Source organism: Ciconia boyciana, chromosome 10 (genome assembly GCF_034638445.1).
Source record: "Ciconia boyciana chromosome 10, ASM3463844v1, whole genome shotgun sequence".
Lineage (NCBI taxonomy): Eukaryota > Metazoa > Chordata > Aves > Ciconiiformes > Ciconiidae > Ciconia > Ciconia boyciana.
The window spans coordinates 42,821,269-42,835,270 of NC_132943.1; the positions used below are offsets into that span (position 1 = coordinate 42,821,269).

General features: G+C 50.4%; 1 long non-coding RNA gene across 10 annotated transcripts in view; it reads left to right on the forward strand.

Annotated features, from left to right (window-relative positions):
- The window catches only part of LOC140657603 (uncharacterized), a 92,822-nt gene that overhangs the window by 35,067 nt on the left and 43,753 nt on the right, over nt 1–14,002 (forward strand). For all 10 annotated transcript variants that reach the window (XR_012044395.1, XR_012044397.1, XR_012044404.1 and 7 more), the window contains 4 exons: nt 9,070–9,549; nt 11,141–11,356; nt 12,195–12,450; nt 13,305–13,415. This is a non-coding gene — a long non-coding RNA (uncharacterized lncRNA). The remainder of the gene's footprint in view (nt 1–9,069; nt 9,550–11,140; nt 11,357–12,194; nt 12,451–13,304; nt 13,416–14,002) is intronic.

The following is a 14,002-nucleotide window of genomic DNA, read 5'->3' on the forward strand; positions in this document are numbered from 1 at the left end:
AACTTAATCTCTGATCCAAGGCTTGTGGAAGGGAATATGAGCCTCTTTGTTCCCTTCAGCAGGCTGTGGGTCTGGCCATCGAGATCAGAGCGTGAATTTAGCATCTGGAGCCATGGATTTCTCACCACGCAACCAGATTTTGTAAATATAACCATTCATCTCTCTCTGTCATGTTTCACCCACGTATTTATACTCTGGCTGTCTAAGCTCCTCCATTCCTGTTTCCTGGACTGGATATCTCCAAGAAAAGGCTTTTTCTGGGCTATTAATCTTTCCTAACAGGTAAAAGATTTTCAACTGCCTTCTGCAGCCTGGCTCCATGTCTGTCCAGAGCCTGGAAAAGCAAAGCCAGGTGAATTTATTTAAAGGCCAATTTGTGCATGGATTAAAGACCTGGAGCTCTGTGAATCCCTGCGCTGAGCCCCAGTGCTGGGGTGGGGAGGCGCAGGGGATCCGAGGCCCTGCTGATGACCATGATTTGTGCACTTCATACAGAATCCCTTTAAACTGGACCTAAAAATGTGTGTGCGTGCAGAGTGGGGCAGGGTTGGGGAGGGATATTGCTTTTAAAGAAAAGAGTAACTTGCGTGACTGTGTGTTTCTAAGCAGAAGATAATCCTTTTCCAGCTATGTTGGTCTTAGGAAGTACCTAGGCTTCCTTCTGCTTTTGAATGAACCTGGCTGAGACCTTTCTGGGCTGAGCTAATCTCAATGACAAAATCTCTTGCCTGCTGCAGGAGGTCACCCCTGGGAAGATGGCGTGGCGCAGGCATAAGCCAGCTGCCTCCTCACCTGCCTGGGCAGCGCCTGCCTTCCCCAAGCTCAGAAGTGCTCAGCTGCTGCGTTGCCCGCTGCAGAGACGCTTCCCTTGCAGGCACGGCCATGCTCTCAGGAGGATGCCTGTCAGCGTGAGTCTCTTTGCTGTCTCCTTTGATTAGGCAGCCAAGGACAGGAGCTGGACGAAGACAGCCCGCTCGTGGGAGCGGTGGACGCAGCGGCGTGCAGAGGAGAGGCAAGCTGAGCTTGCTCACGCCTGCTTTTGGGGATGCAGCTCCCTGGGACTGTCCTGAGCTCTGTGTATTTTGCAGCCCTCTCCCATATGGGTCTCATCAACCTATGGCCTGTGAACAAGCAAACCCATCCCCAGCGCAGGCTGCCAAGGCAGTACAGGGGGCTATCGGTCTCTACGATGGGTTTGCTGCCTGGCAGGCTGGACCTGTGTGGGTTAGGGGAAGAGGCGGCTGATATCGACAGGAAAAAGCCCCCTTGCCAGGACCTGACACCTCCCTTGAGACCCTAACAAAGCCCGAGCTCAGGGGAGCACAAACCCACCCTTTCCTGGGGTTGCTTGTCGTTGCTTTCCTCAATTTGTTCTTTGTTTTTTGTTCCTGGGCTGGAACACTAGGCAAGAAAGGAGCCCACACTAGGATCCCTGGAGGCAAGCAAGCTATTGTCCTTAAAACAAAGAAACTTTTCCTCAAATGTACCAGCAACAATGTGAAGTGCCTGAGAGCCTTTACTTCATCCTGGACCAGGCTTCCTCATGTTTTCCAGGATGCTTGTCTGGTCTGACAGCTCTGAAATGTAGGCTTCTAACTCTTGTGGATTTCCCCTAGCAAGGCTCTGAGACCTGAGAAAGCAAGCAAGAAAGAAAATGTTTAGCCAGGAACGACGTGTCCCCTCTTTCCCACTCCTCAAAGAAAGCGATGCTGCTGCATTCGACAGGGCTCAGGACCAGGATGGAGCCGGAAACCGGAGCTGGTGCGGTGCATCTCCTCCATTCAACAGGCAAGAAACACATCCAGAGTGAACAGCACATATCGAGATGGGAGATTTCTGCTCAGGTACTGCATGACCGAGGAACAAAAACACCACATGGATTATGGAGAAGTATCGCAGGACTTCCCCCTACCTTCATCAGCCTCTTTAGAAGTTTCTATATTTCATTTCTTTTGGGAGAAGAGCAAAAGGGAAGGAATGCCTCAAGTCAGCAAACAGGCTAAAACCCCAGCAGAATGGTTTTTCCATACACTGTCACGTACTTAGCTTGTATCTTTGCTGTAGATGTCAGCCCCCCTGTACCTCAGACTGGCCCATGGGGAAATGGAGATCCTCAGACACAACATGCAGTTGTCTCGTCCACGCTGCACGGCCATGGAGACCACCTTCACTGGGCAGTAGAAAGAGCTCAGCCTCAGAGCTGCTCGAAACCTCCTGAGATGGTCCAGAATCAGAACTGGAAATGAATGCAGATGCTGCCGCTGCCTGCTCACGTTATCCCAACAATCCCAAACTGCAGAGACCCTTTTTTTCCTAGGAGGTACTGGCATTCCTCCAAGCACAGGGGGACCAGATGGAGCAGTAACACAGCTAAAATTGGAGGGGAGGAGGGGAGGGGAGGGGAGTATCTGTTAAGGAGCTGGCTTGAAAATAAGATCATGTAAAACAGCTGTTGCTTTGAGAAACAGTTTTGTTGCTGATTCTAGAAAAGAATAGTATGGGGGCTGATGTTAAAAAATCAGCCCTGAAGACCAGATGCGTTTAGACTGTGTTTTGAAAGGTTAGCGGGTCAAATCTAGAGACACCGTGGGGCATATGGGGGGGGTCAGTCTGTCTGTCTGAGCAGCACAACAGCTCGCTGCCTGGCTTTCTCACGGATGCTCCTCTGGGCCAGTCTATGGAGGCTGAGAGAGGCAGCACGTTCACCTCTGAAGCCTTCAGCATTCAGGATTGCAAATTTCTCTCGACACGGCTTCCACAACGTGTTACCGGAGCCGACTCTTCTGCATATCGGTTCCCTCTGATGCAGATACAGGGAGACGCATCATTAGGTAACCATTTATATAAGTGACCTGACATGGGCTTGCCTTGCATTGAGATTTCACAGCTGTGAAAGCCCTGATGGCATCTTTGACCCATGGCCATTGACCCAGTTATCTACTGCATCGCCCCAGCCGAGTTGAACAGCCTGCAGTGAACGTTGCCTTGCCTGGCCCGTATCGTTGTCCTGCTGAGATGAGCAGGAGCTCTGCCTCACATTTTTCTGGTCAGGTATTTGCTTCTGTGGATTGCTATGGAGATGGAGGCCAGTGTGACAGGCATCGCACAAACAACATGAGACAGTCTGTGTCCCGGGGGACTCGGTATAAACTCGGCGAGTGTGCGCTCTGAAAGGCGTCCTGGGCACAGAATTCCCATTAACACCATCAAATGGTGCTGCTGTTTAGTGCTCTGGAAACCGATCTCACTCTCAGGAGCAGTGTTGAGAGGGAGGAGGGAAAAAAATCAGGGGGAGAGCAGGATTAGTGTGTATGGACAGCCCATTGCTGCTCATCAAGGACCGGAACCCAAGTGGCCTGGTTATGCTGGTACTTTCTGAATTTGTGCCTCAGCTGCTGTTGCAGAAGCACACCAGAATTTATTTTCCTTTCTGTAATGCGCTGGTGTGTCTTATGCAGGACTTTCTACGTGGGCACGAAGAACACGCAGCATGAACTTCAGATTCAAGGTGACTTCTAGCCACGATGCTAGGAGGGACTTGGGCTTAATGCAGACCCGAAGGACGTTGTTTTCCTCTTTGGGTGGACATAACCACCCGGCCGATCCCACATACAGTGAGCAAAGCTATAGCTCACGAGCACAACACGTAGCTTATGTAATTATGCTGTGATGGCCATTGGCACAGGAGCGTGGATTTATGTTCCGGCAAATGTCTAAAACAGCGAGTGTAGGAATTCGGTCTCCTTGGTGACAAAGCCAACCAATGGAAAACATACAAAAAAAAGAAGCTAAAACTGTCCATGGACCCTGCTTTTATTTTCAGAGTGGAGGACAGTGAATTAGTCTGTCTTTTATCTGCTTTTGTATCTGTGGCTGGATAGCAGAGGATGCCTAGCTTAATTGTTTAGTTGTTCATGATGGACAAGTATCCTTAAACAAAGAGGGCTCCAGTTTGCCATAGACAAAGATGAGCAGGAAATCTGGGCTATAGGGGGACAAGTAGCAAGATAATTCTTCAGCTCGTAGTCACCTAGTTTGTATCTGACAAATGCAGCCAATATCGGCAGAAAGCTGCTTGATGCCCTAAGTGGAAGAAGTTGCCTTTTTCCTTGCAAACAGAAAACTGGTTTCATTGGAGATTGTGCTATGAGTTGACATTAATGGCTAAACTCTCAGGGGTTTTCAGAGCAGATGGCAGACTCAGTGGAAGGATGGATCCTCCCAGTTTGGGCTTGGAAAGGTGGCAGCCTCTGGAACAGCTCCTTGCAGCTCTCCGAGGTCTCACCACCATCACAAGGGCCATCCTCTGGCTACGGGCAGGAGGTAAGCATGCCTGGTACAGCTCCCACCTTCTATTGTCTTTCTACCCTGTGTAGAAGGAACCCAAGTCATCCCAAACCAGGATCACCTATCACAGGAGCATCCCTGGAGAGGAGAATTAAAAGAGGATTAAACCATCAGCTAGCTGTAATGATAGACCTTTCCTCCCATGAGGGGAAAAGATGCCAGCACAGCCCCCCATGTGAGCAAAGAAGACAAACTGTGAAATGTTCTGCACACTCAGCTCCTATCAGCAGCTCTCTGAGTGACCTTGGGCACCATCCTTACCCTATTGTCTCCATCTCTAACCTCACAATAATGATGCTGAATTTTGGTATAAAGTATTTTTTGCCCTTCCTGCAGAGCCCTAGATTAAAACCGGCATTAATAAAAATGTAGGCTGCCCATGTTGGCACACTGGACAGGGGAAAACATCTGCCACGTGTGTAGGAGCATCCCCCTCCAGAGCCACGTGAGCTGTTATAGCCCACGCTGAACCACAGAGAGGGAGCTGCCCTCTTATAAAGAATTCTGAGCCTCTTAGAGAAGACACAGTCTTAAGATAGCAGAAGTTATCACCTTCCCAGCATGATGCAGCCATTTAGGGTCAAGCCAGACCTGGCTTTGGGCAGTTGCAGCAGAGGGTGGATGGCAAAACCGTGATTTTACTGAATGGTGGTGGCCTCCCTTACCAGCACGGACTTTCATGAATGGCAGCGAGGGGTCTTTGACATTTGCACGCTGGTTGGGAGCATATTATGGTGAGTGTTTGGCTCATGGTGCTGCTGGTTGGAGGTATAGGGTTTGAGAGCAAGGGGTGGCTTTTACTACCTGCTAGGAGCGAAGCACTCCAACAATGGTGTGTTTCTGACATCCCAGGCATGGGTTTTCCTTGGATCTGGTGGTCTTAGTTTAGAGGCTGTGAGTGCCAGGACTACTCTGCTCAGTGCTTTCTGGAGGTGGCCACATCTTCAGACCACTGCTGGGCTGAAAGCCACCTGTGTGCCCAGAGTGCAGCACCGCGTCCTCAGCAAGCTCTCCCGCGAAACAAATGCCTTGACAACGCCAAATCAAAACATTTTTTGCAACAGCTCAACAAGCTGGAAAGAAAGATTAGGTTTCCCAGGTAGAAAATTTCCCACAGAAAATATTGGAGCCCTGTTTTCTTTCCAATTAATGAATGTTGTGACCCTCTCTCCCCAAGTTATTCTAGTAACGCCCCAGGATCCTAATTAAGACTGGGCCCAGTGGCTCTTGGCATTGTGCAAACACAGGGGAAGACTCCAGCCCTTTTCTAGAAGGCTTCTCATCTAGTTTGGTTTAGGCAAATGCATCCACTGAAACTTTTTTTTTTTTTTACTTTTTCGACAGTGCTACAATGGAGGCTTTCATCTCTACCTCTTGTGTGTATTCCAATGTCATGCCCTCTGCTTTCAAAGGCTTAGGTTTGCCTTTAATTGTGTTGAGAGCCTTTGTCTCTAAGCCTTTAATAATGGATTTTTTTTCTCCTCTGCTAAAAGAAGAATTTTGTTTCTTTGCTGGCTTTTCTTCTAAAGCTAAAGTGACAGTTCCCTCTTCTCTGTGAGATTTACAAAGCTTATCTTTTAATTTTCAAGAGCCAAACAGCAAGGGGGGTGGGGGGGAATGAAACGTCATCATGCCTTTTAAACACTGTCGCTAGGAGAAGGCTTAATGATCTAGAAATACATAAACTGCACACTCTCAGGGTTACTTCAATTTAGCTACGCTGAACTGCTGCTCTTGACGGAGACCTGCCAAAGGATGGAGTTGGAGGGGCCAAAGTCAGCACTTTCTTGCAAGCCTGGCCCCACTGAAGCCCCAGCTTTGCTATTTGGAGGGCAGGGGGATGCCTGAGCCGTGCATCCACCCGCGGCCGTGCCATACCCCTGAATGGCCGTGGCAGGTCCCCGGCTGCTGCGTGGTGCTGAGACCGTCTGTGCTGTCTGAGACTCCGGATGCAGCTGGAGGCAGACCATGAAGTCATGCACTGGCATTTTTGGAGGGGGGATTTGAAAGTGGTCCGTGCCGGCTGTAGGTCACCGTCCCTTTAGACGTGGTGCTGTTCCCAGCTCCTAGCACAGGTGTCGGTGCTAGGGTTGATTGAGTGTGCTCGTTAGCAGAGTGAAACCTTGCCAGGGATCAGGGCTGTGCTGTGCTTGAGGAGCTGCTCTTCAGCAGGGTGCAGAGAGCTTCCCCGTGCGTTTTATGCAAGGGATAGGCAGTGGCAGGAGACCGAGGCAAGAGGCTGTCAGGTACTTTGCTTCCACGGAAGAAAATAACCTGTGGTCGACTTGAGAGATGACTGTGGTGTGTGACTTGAGCCCATCTTCAAGTATTAGAAACCAGAAAGCAAAGACAGATCCTACGTTCCTTCTGCTGCTCTACACTCACTGGTGTCGCGTTGTGTCTCATGGCTCAGAGGATTTGCCCCAGCATTGGGCAGGACAGTCGTGGGAGCACAACCAAGGTGTTCCCCAGGCTCTGCGGGACCAGGTGGAACAAGGTGCTCTTCTACACTGTAAGCGTTTCTGCCTGTGCCAGTGCACGTCTGTAGTGCAGGAAACACGGGTCTGGAGTGTCTTTCCACTGAAGGGGGTGTCTTTCCACTGAAGAATGCAATAAATGTATTATAGGGTTTCATATCGATTTGAACTCTGCTGACTTACTTACCCTGGCTGAGGAGCTGGTGCTAGAGCAGGTCTTCCTTTTGTGCTGGCTGATAGTATAATTTGCTTGATGAGTTTTGCTTAGAATATGACAACTCAGAGCGGGAGGGAGTAATTTTGCAGTTAGTTCGTGGTCAGTGCAATGGGAGAGCTAGCCTTGAAACAAGTTACAGTAGAGAAGAGTGGAAAAAATTGTGTTTTCCATATGGTAGGAAGCAATGCTGCTCTGCAACTCGGGTTCGGGGCTGTCTCTGACATAAGCAAAGTTTCTGATGAAGGTCCTCAGCTGCCGACTACGCAGTGTTCCTAGAGACCTTGCAGGATGTCCTTCCCTGCCTTGGCAGAAGTCCATCAAACCTCAGCCACCACGCATGAAATGTTTCCGCCTTCACCATGCAGCATTTTGTAACGATGCTGTTTAATCCAAAACTGTGACTGTGGCTGGAGCATGCTGTGGGGCTAAGTGCAGTGCACATCTTCAGGCGGGGCGCAGCAAGTGCCGTGTTTAAGAGGAGCCCACCCGGCACTGCCAGCACTATATGCCCAGAAAGCATGTGGGAGGCTGAATCTTCAAAACCACAGCATTCCCCGTCTCTGTCCTTGCTTCTAATTTGAAAGAGGCACGTGAGCACTTTTCCCTTAAGCTTCTCTCTGCAATGAGAATGAAAGCATTAAGACGTTCCACAGCAGGAACCATGGGTTGTGCTGCCTGGGGTTGTGTGCTTCGTTCCTCCAGGTTGCCGGTCCTCAGCCCCGGCGATGAAGGACCAGTGGAGCAGAGAGCCCCAACTACCTCTTGAGGGTACTAACCCAGGAAGGGAGTCCTGGGATGGACACGGGATTATGGAGGCTTCATGCCATGCGCTGCTGGGCGCAGCAGAAGGGAAACGGCTGCCTTCCTACGTGCAGCCTGTTGTAACATCACACGTAGATGGTGAATTATATGTCTTGTTTCCTTTGGCAAGACCTTGTATCCACTCCCGACTCCATCTAGGCTCTGCTACTGCGGTGAGCAGCATGGCGTAAATCTTTAGGCAAACAGCTGAATATTGTAACCTCATTTGGTAAATGGGAAAAATAGGCTTCCCAGAAGATGCCTTTCACTTTAATTATTAAATAAACAGGAAAGCAGCCTTCTGTCTAGCTGAGCTGGCAGCTTATGAAGAGATCCAAGCGAAGCCAACGCGATCAACTAGCTGTCAGGTTTCCAGCCTGCTTGTTCCTCCTCTGGAGCACTCCAGTGTGAGTCTGGGAGCTCTGCTCTGTGCAGGGGGTAGCAGGAACCAGAGGGACAGGCACTGCTGCCGAGTGCCCTGCTTGTCCTTGGATGGGCAAAATATGGTCCAGACCCCCCAGAGCTGGGGGGTCTGCTGCCCGCCATCAGGAGCTGGGGCTTCCTGCTGTCCAGGAGACCACTGCAGGCACAAGTCACTTCAACTCAGATAGAGTTCATAGAAAATGAACAAAAGACTCATCTCTATATCTTCTGGTGAAAGGCTCTTCATGTCAGGAGCAAACAGGAGGAGAGCTGTCTGCAGGCAGAGGAGGCCAGAGCTGGGACGTTCAAGGCGCAAGCTGTTGCCTTGGCAGGAGCCAGCGTGTCCCTGGGAGTTGGCTTTGGGTTGGAAGGGGAGCCAGTGATGACAGACCAGATGGGGGTGCTAGCAAGCTACGGGACGCCTGGTACTCCTGCCAAATCCTTAATAGCTTCATTTGGGTGAGTTCAACTCTTTATTCCACTTCTTCCCTCTCCAAGTTAGAAGCATGGAGGAGCTACATGTCAAGCCCCGTGCTGCCTCTCTGGCTCAGTGGCACTGTAGCCACAGGGGTGTTCCTGCTGAGCTTGGGGTGTTCACACCTACTGGGGAAGCAAACTACGCCCGTGCCTCCAGGGGAGCGGAGATGAGCACCAGGGTGTCTCATCCTCCCAGCCAGTGCCTTGTGCAGTACAATATCTCCTCTGTCCTGAAAAGGCTTTGGATTTTAATCCTAAAATAGACATTTCAACAAAATTCCATTATTTTTTTTTTTAAACACCTGAAAGATGCTGCTTTCATTTCAGGCAGAGGCAACTCATTTTGAAACCTCAAGAGCTGCCGTGAAATGGGATCGTCACCTGTCAGGGAGCTCCAGTGCCTACGTGCCTTACAGCAATCGCGATGACTTCTCATCCCAACCTGGCACGCGAGTTATGCAGTGCCACTCGTGAATATTGGGAAGTTCACTGAAATCCTCATTTAGCAGCGCAGGCTGGGTTTGCAACTCCACGATGATCCGTGATGACTCCGTGGCGGTTTTAGTGTTCAAGCTTGTGACTCTAAAATCAGACAGCAATGTCTAGCAAATAACACTCCTACCAAGACGTGGTTTATTTTTTCTCATCTTGCTGTAGACAAGTACTTTTTTTTTTTAATTTCCTTTTCCTCACACCCTGTCTCATTTTGCATTTTGCTTCCACTCCCATGCACATAAAGGCCAATACAAGACCAGCTTCTCTAGCAGCCGTTCCAGACCCAGACGTTAAAGCTATCTGAGCAAATGGGTAAGGATTATTCCGCTCCACAACCATCTTTTCTTACTTTTGGTGGGCTCTGGTAAGCTTGAAGCACCCTCTCTCCACTTGCCTGCCCTCCAGACCCCCCTTCTAGGTAAAGTGAGGAGGACAAGCAAGCTCTCGCCAGCAGCTGGGGCAGGCAGGCAGCGCGGTGCCTCCCAAAAGCAGCGCCCTACCTCCTCGTGCCAAGCAGCTGCCCAGGCAAAATGTTGTGTCTGAGCCAAGTAGCTTGTACTCATGCAGGCTTCCAGCTTTTGAAACTATAAAAAAAAATCTCACAAGAGAATGAAAGGATCAGAAACCTACAGCTGCTGTAATTTATATGCTCTTTGATACGCTCGGCTTCGCAGTGTATTTGCTCTCTGGGCTCCCAGTGGAAACTGCAGAGACCAAAGCAGCCTGACAGGCCCGTTCCCGGGTAGGGAACTAGGTAATTTCAGGGTAACTTGAAGACTTGACTTCAAGTTAATTCAAGGTAATTTCAGGGTAACTTGACTACCAGTCCTCTCCCCCTTGCTCTTCCCTGGTTGCTGGCAGTAGGCAGCAGAGGAGAGCCTAGAGGAAGACCACTGCAGAGCAGACAGCGGGTGTCCACGGCGAGATGGGAAATCTTTGGCAAAGGGATCAAGGGAAAGGGAGAGGCATCTGGTGATCCTCAAAGCATTCAGGAGCAGAAGCCAGCTTCCTACGCTGCGAGTGTGGGTACCGGCGTGGCGCAGCTGGTCGGGCTCCCTCTCTCCCTGCAGCACCGCAAGGAAGCAGGCAGGATGCGGTGCCATGGAGCTGCGTGCTCCCGGCAGCAGAGGCTGCCTCTACAAACTCACACAGCAGATGGTTTTCAGTTGTAGGAGAAAAGCAGAGAAACTGTAATCGAGGTTTGTGCAACCAGGCAAAGAAACCCCTCCAGCTTCCACAGCAATGCCATGTGGGCGTGAGTCTGTAGAGTCTCCTTCGTAGGGTCCCTTGTTCCACCCAGCTCTGGATTTTTCTGGCCTCCCGTCGCACAGCAGCACAGAAGGATCTGACATCCCGGGTTTTGTTGAAGAGTCCTGGTGGATGTTTTCCTGGTGAATATCCCGTGGGCTCTGCCTCCAGAGAGACTGCAGCTCAGTCGTCAGGCATGCAGCATGGGTGGTTTTTTTGCACAGGCTCAAATGAACGCATACGGAGCTAGGTGGCACTTTTTGGAGCAGGCATCCTGAAATGCTAGTCTTTGCAGGAGGTGCATTTACCTACTGCTGGAGCTGTTCAGCATCCCCTGTCTCCGGGAGCAGCACAGCCTGTTCAAAGAGGGAGGTGGGTGACCACTAGAAAATGCTTGTCGTGCTGGGAATTGACATAACGCCACAGATTTAATGAAGCAGCGTCGGTTGGTGAAAAGAAAAAAGAAATAGAAGGGAATTAGAGGGGGGTGACTTTCTTTTTTCTTTTTTTTTAAGAGGGGAAGAATTATTTTGGCATTTTAACAGTTATTGACAGTCAGCTTGGTAGAAAAGCAACATCTTAGCAATAGGCTGTAAGTTTATTCTACCAAATAGGACTGACTCTCCTGCTGTCTCCCTTTTTTGCACCTTTGCAGAGCAGCAAGCTATTCTCACTCCTAGCCCTGGTGTTGTGTCACTGTGGGTGCGGCTGATGTGGGCAAGGACACCCCAATTTCATCAGCCAGCTGAACCCTGCACAGAGTAGCATCTGGCCACCATTCAGGGACAGAGCGTGATGTTCCCTGTCTTGGGCATCAAGGCAGACCCTCACCTGCCAGCGTTGCCGTAGGCTTTTCACGCCAAAATGCAAGGTATGTAATCACCTTTTAGATAAGGCTCAAAGATCTGAAGCTGGGATCCACAATCTTGTTTGCATGTCAGCCTGTATCGCATCAAGACAGATCAGAAAGCATCAGGCTGGCTTATGAGGGCAGCACCCCCCCTTGGCATAAGCCATCCCCCTAGCCGTGCATATGAATGTAAAGAGGAAATGTTATTTCTATGGTGACACATCCTTGAGAGCACCTAATCTGGATTTATTGAGGTCGTAAAACTGACTTAGCACTGCAGTACCTAGACTGTAGGATAAATAGACGTCTTCTATTTATAATGTTGCCAATCTGGCACCACTCACAAGCACTAAAAATAAAACTTTTTGCAAAGCAAGTCAAATTAATGGGTGCTCTTTTTGCACTGCCTATGAAGCAGCCCCTGATCCTGTGGCGTGCTGCACACTGTCGGTGTTTGGCAGAAATTCTGCACAACATTGCTGAAACGCTACCTTTTTGGAGAGCTGGGTGCTAGCAACCCCGTAGTGGCTCCTCCTTTCCCTTTGGGTGGTCTGACCGTGTGCCTACTTGTGGCCCCTCTGCAAGTCTGGGGCAGGAATTATTAGCCCTGGTAATCAAACTATACAAGCAAAGCCCAGAAAAAAGGGAGTTTGCTGTGCTGGAGCTGTGTAGCGCACGCTTCTGGTCCCCCTGTGTGGAGCTGGATGGATTCAAGCTAGCACAAGTCACACCCTCCTCTCCAGCTAAGCTTGCATGAGCTTGCAGATGGAGTATTTTGCAGGATGAATGCTGCTGGAGGCAATTTATTAACAGCTGAGCTGGTGTTCAAGCTGCTGTTCTTCTCTCCCTTCTCTGCCAGGTCCAGCCTGGTCCGCCTGCGTTACCAACACGGGCACCAGGGCCGCTTTCTCTGCTGCAGGCACCAAGCAGAGAGGGTGCGTCAGACACCGAGGCAGAGCCTGGACTGACACAGCAGCACATCAGAGCCAAACAACCCTGGTCTTGTCAGTAATCAAGGGCTGGGTGCCCTAGGACAGTGGACCTGGATTAACTTGTAAAGTGATCTGTTTAAGCTGCAGATAAACCCACCATGGATCTTCTTTCCCAGGACTGAAGTGAGCCTCACCTTCCAACTATATTGAGTTTGATACCAAACATATTTTTTAATAGAAAACCTTAGCACTGTTTTAACTCACCCATGTAAAATCTGTATTTCTAGTGGATATGGCTTTCCCCCACCAGCCCGCCCGGCACAGCAGGAGGGTCCCAGACTCTGTTCCCTGCTTGGGTTGTAGTGCTGAATAGCCTCCCAGCTTTCTTCTCTTTGATAGAAAAGCAGAGATCTGGATTGTATTGTCAACACTGTTGCGGACAAGATCATAAGGCAGATACCTGCTGTTGTGATTTAACACCAGTCTGGCTTCCTCTACAGTGTTTTCTGGTTTTGCATTTACTTTCAAAGCAGATTGGGCTCGGCTTTGCTGTGGTTTCCAGCTACTGAGGTCTATGAACATCACCCCGTTGGATCTAGCTGCTCTTCACGTGGCTCTGATGGAGAGGCAGGAAGGGGGACAGGTGCCAAAGCTGGTCCCCCACCAGCTCTCCTCTCAATACACCTGGCTTCAAGAAGTGACCTAAATGAGAAGAGCAGCTTCTCGCTGACCAGCTGCTAACCAGGGCTGCCAGGACCCTCGTGGTCACTTTGATGTCCTCCCAGCACAGATGAGAGCCCAGCGTTCAGCCCACACCAAAGCGCTGTGTTGCTAATTGGGCTGGCAGGGTTGTGTGGGAATGTCACCTCCGCGCTGGGAGCGGATGGGGAGCACTCGGTGGGGGGCTCTGCTGGGGTCCTGGCACACAGGACCAGCCCCGAGCACCGAAACCTCACATCTAGCACTGACTTGTGTTCAAAGGAGAGTTTCTTGCTCCAAGAAGGGATGTTTTCTCAAGTCATGATTTCTTCCCACAGGAAACCTTTATGGCAGAGCTGGCACGGTTTGAGTTAGGGTGTGGGCATCAGGTGTGATGCAACACAGCGTGGAAGCAACAGACATTGATGTTCCCCTAAACTCATGATCAGGTTTGTTGGCTTTTTGTGTTGGCTTTTTCTACCTGTGACTTCACTCAGTTTGCAGAGAGTAGATGCCAGACAGACATAGGGGAAAAACAATTCCCAAGCCTCCTGTCCCAAATGGTACACAACAAGAGTACCATTTAAGCATGATGGGGTCTGAGAAGGACGAGAAGCAGCTGGCCCAAAATGCTGCTTTACAGAACAGCTTATGGGGGAGACTGGGGGCTTGGAGGGTACCAGCAGCAACACGCCTGCCTACCTGATGGCCCTGTGGAAGGTCACGCAAAGCTAGACCACCCGAAATCCCAGGCGCAGCAGGTTGTAAAGGAGTAGCAGCCCTGTAAAATGTTCCTAAGCCTTCCTGTGATAGTGACTGCCTGCCTGTGACACTGTGTGGCTTCTGCCCTAGGAGCTACCCTCGCCTCAAGCCCTCAGCCTGGCCCGTTAGCAATGAGGTGCCGAGCCCTGGTTTGCCCCGAGCAGCGCTTCAGTGCACACGTGGGATGTTTCACCGGCAAAGCTGCCCGAATTGCCTCGCCCAGTGCCTGTGTCTTCACATCTTAAAGCAATCAGAAAACAGGCATCGCAAAACT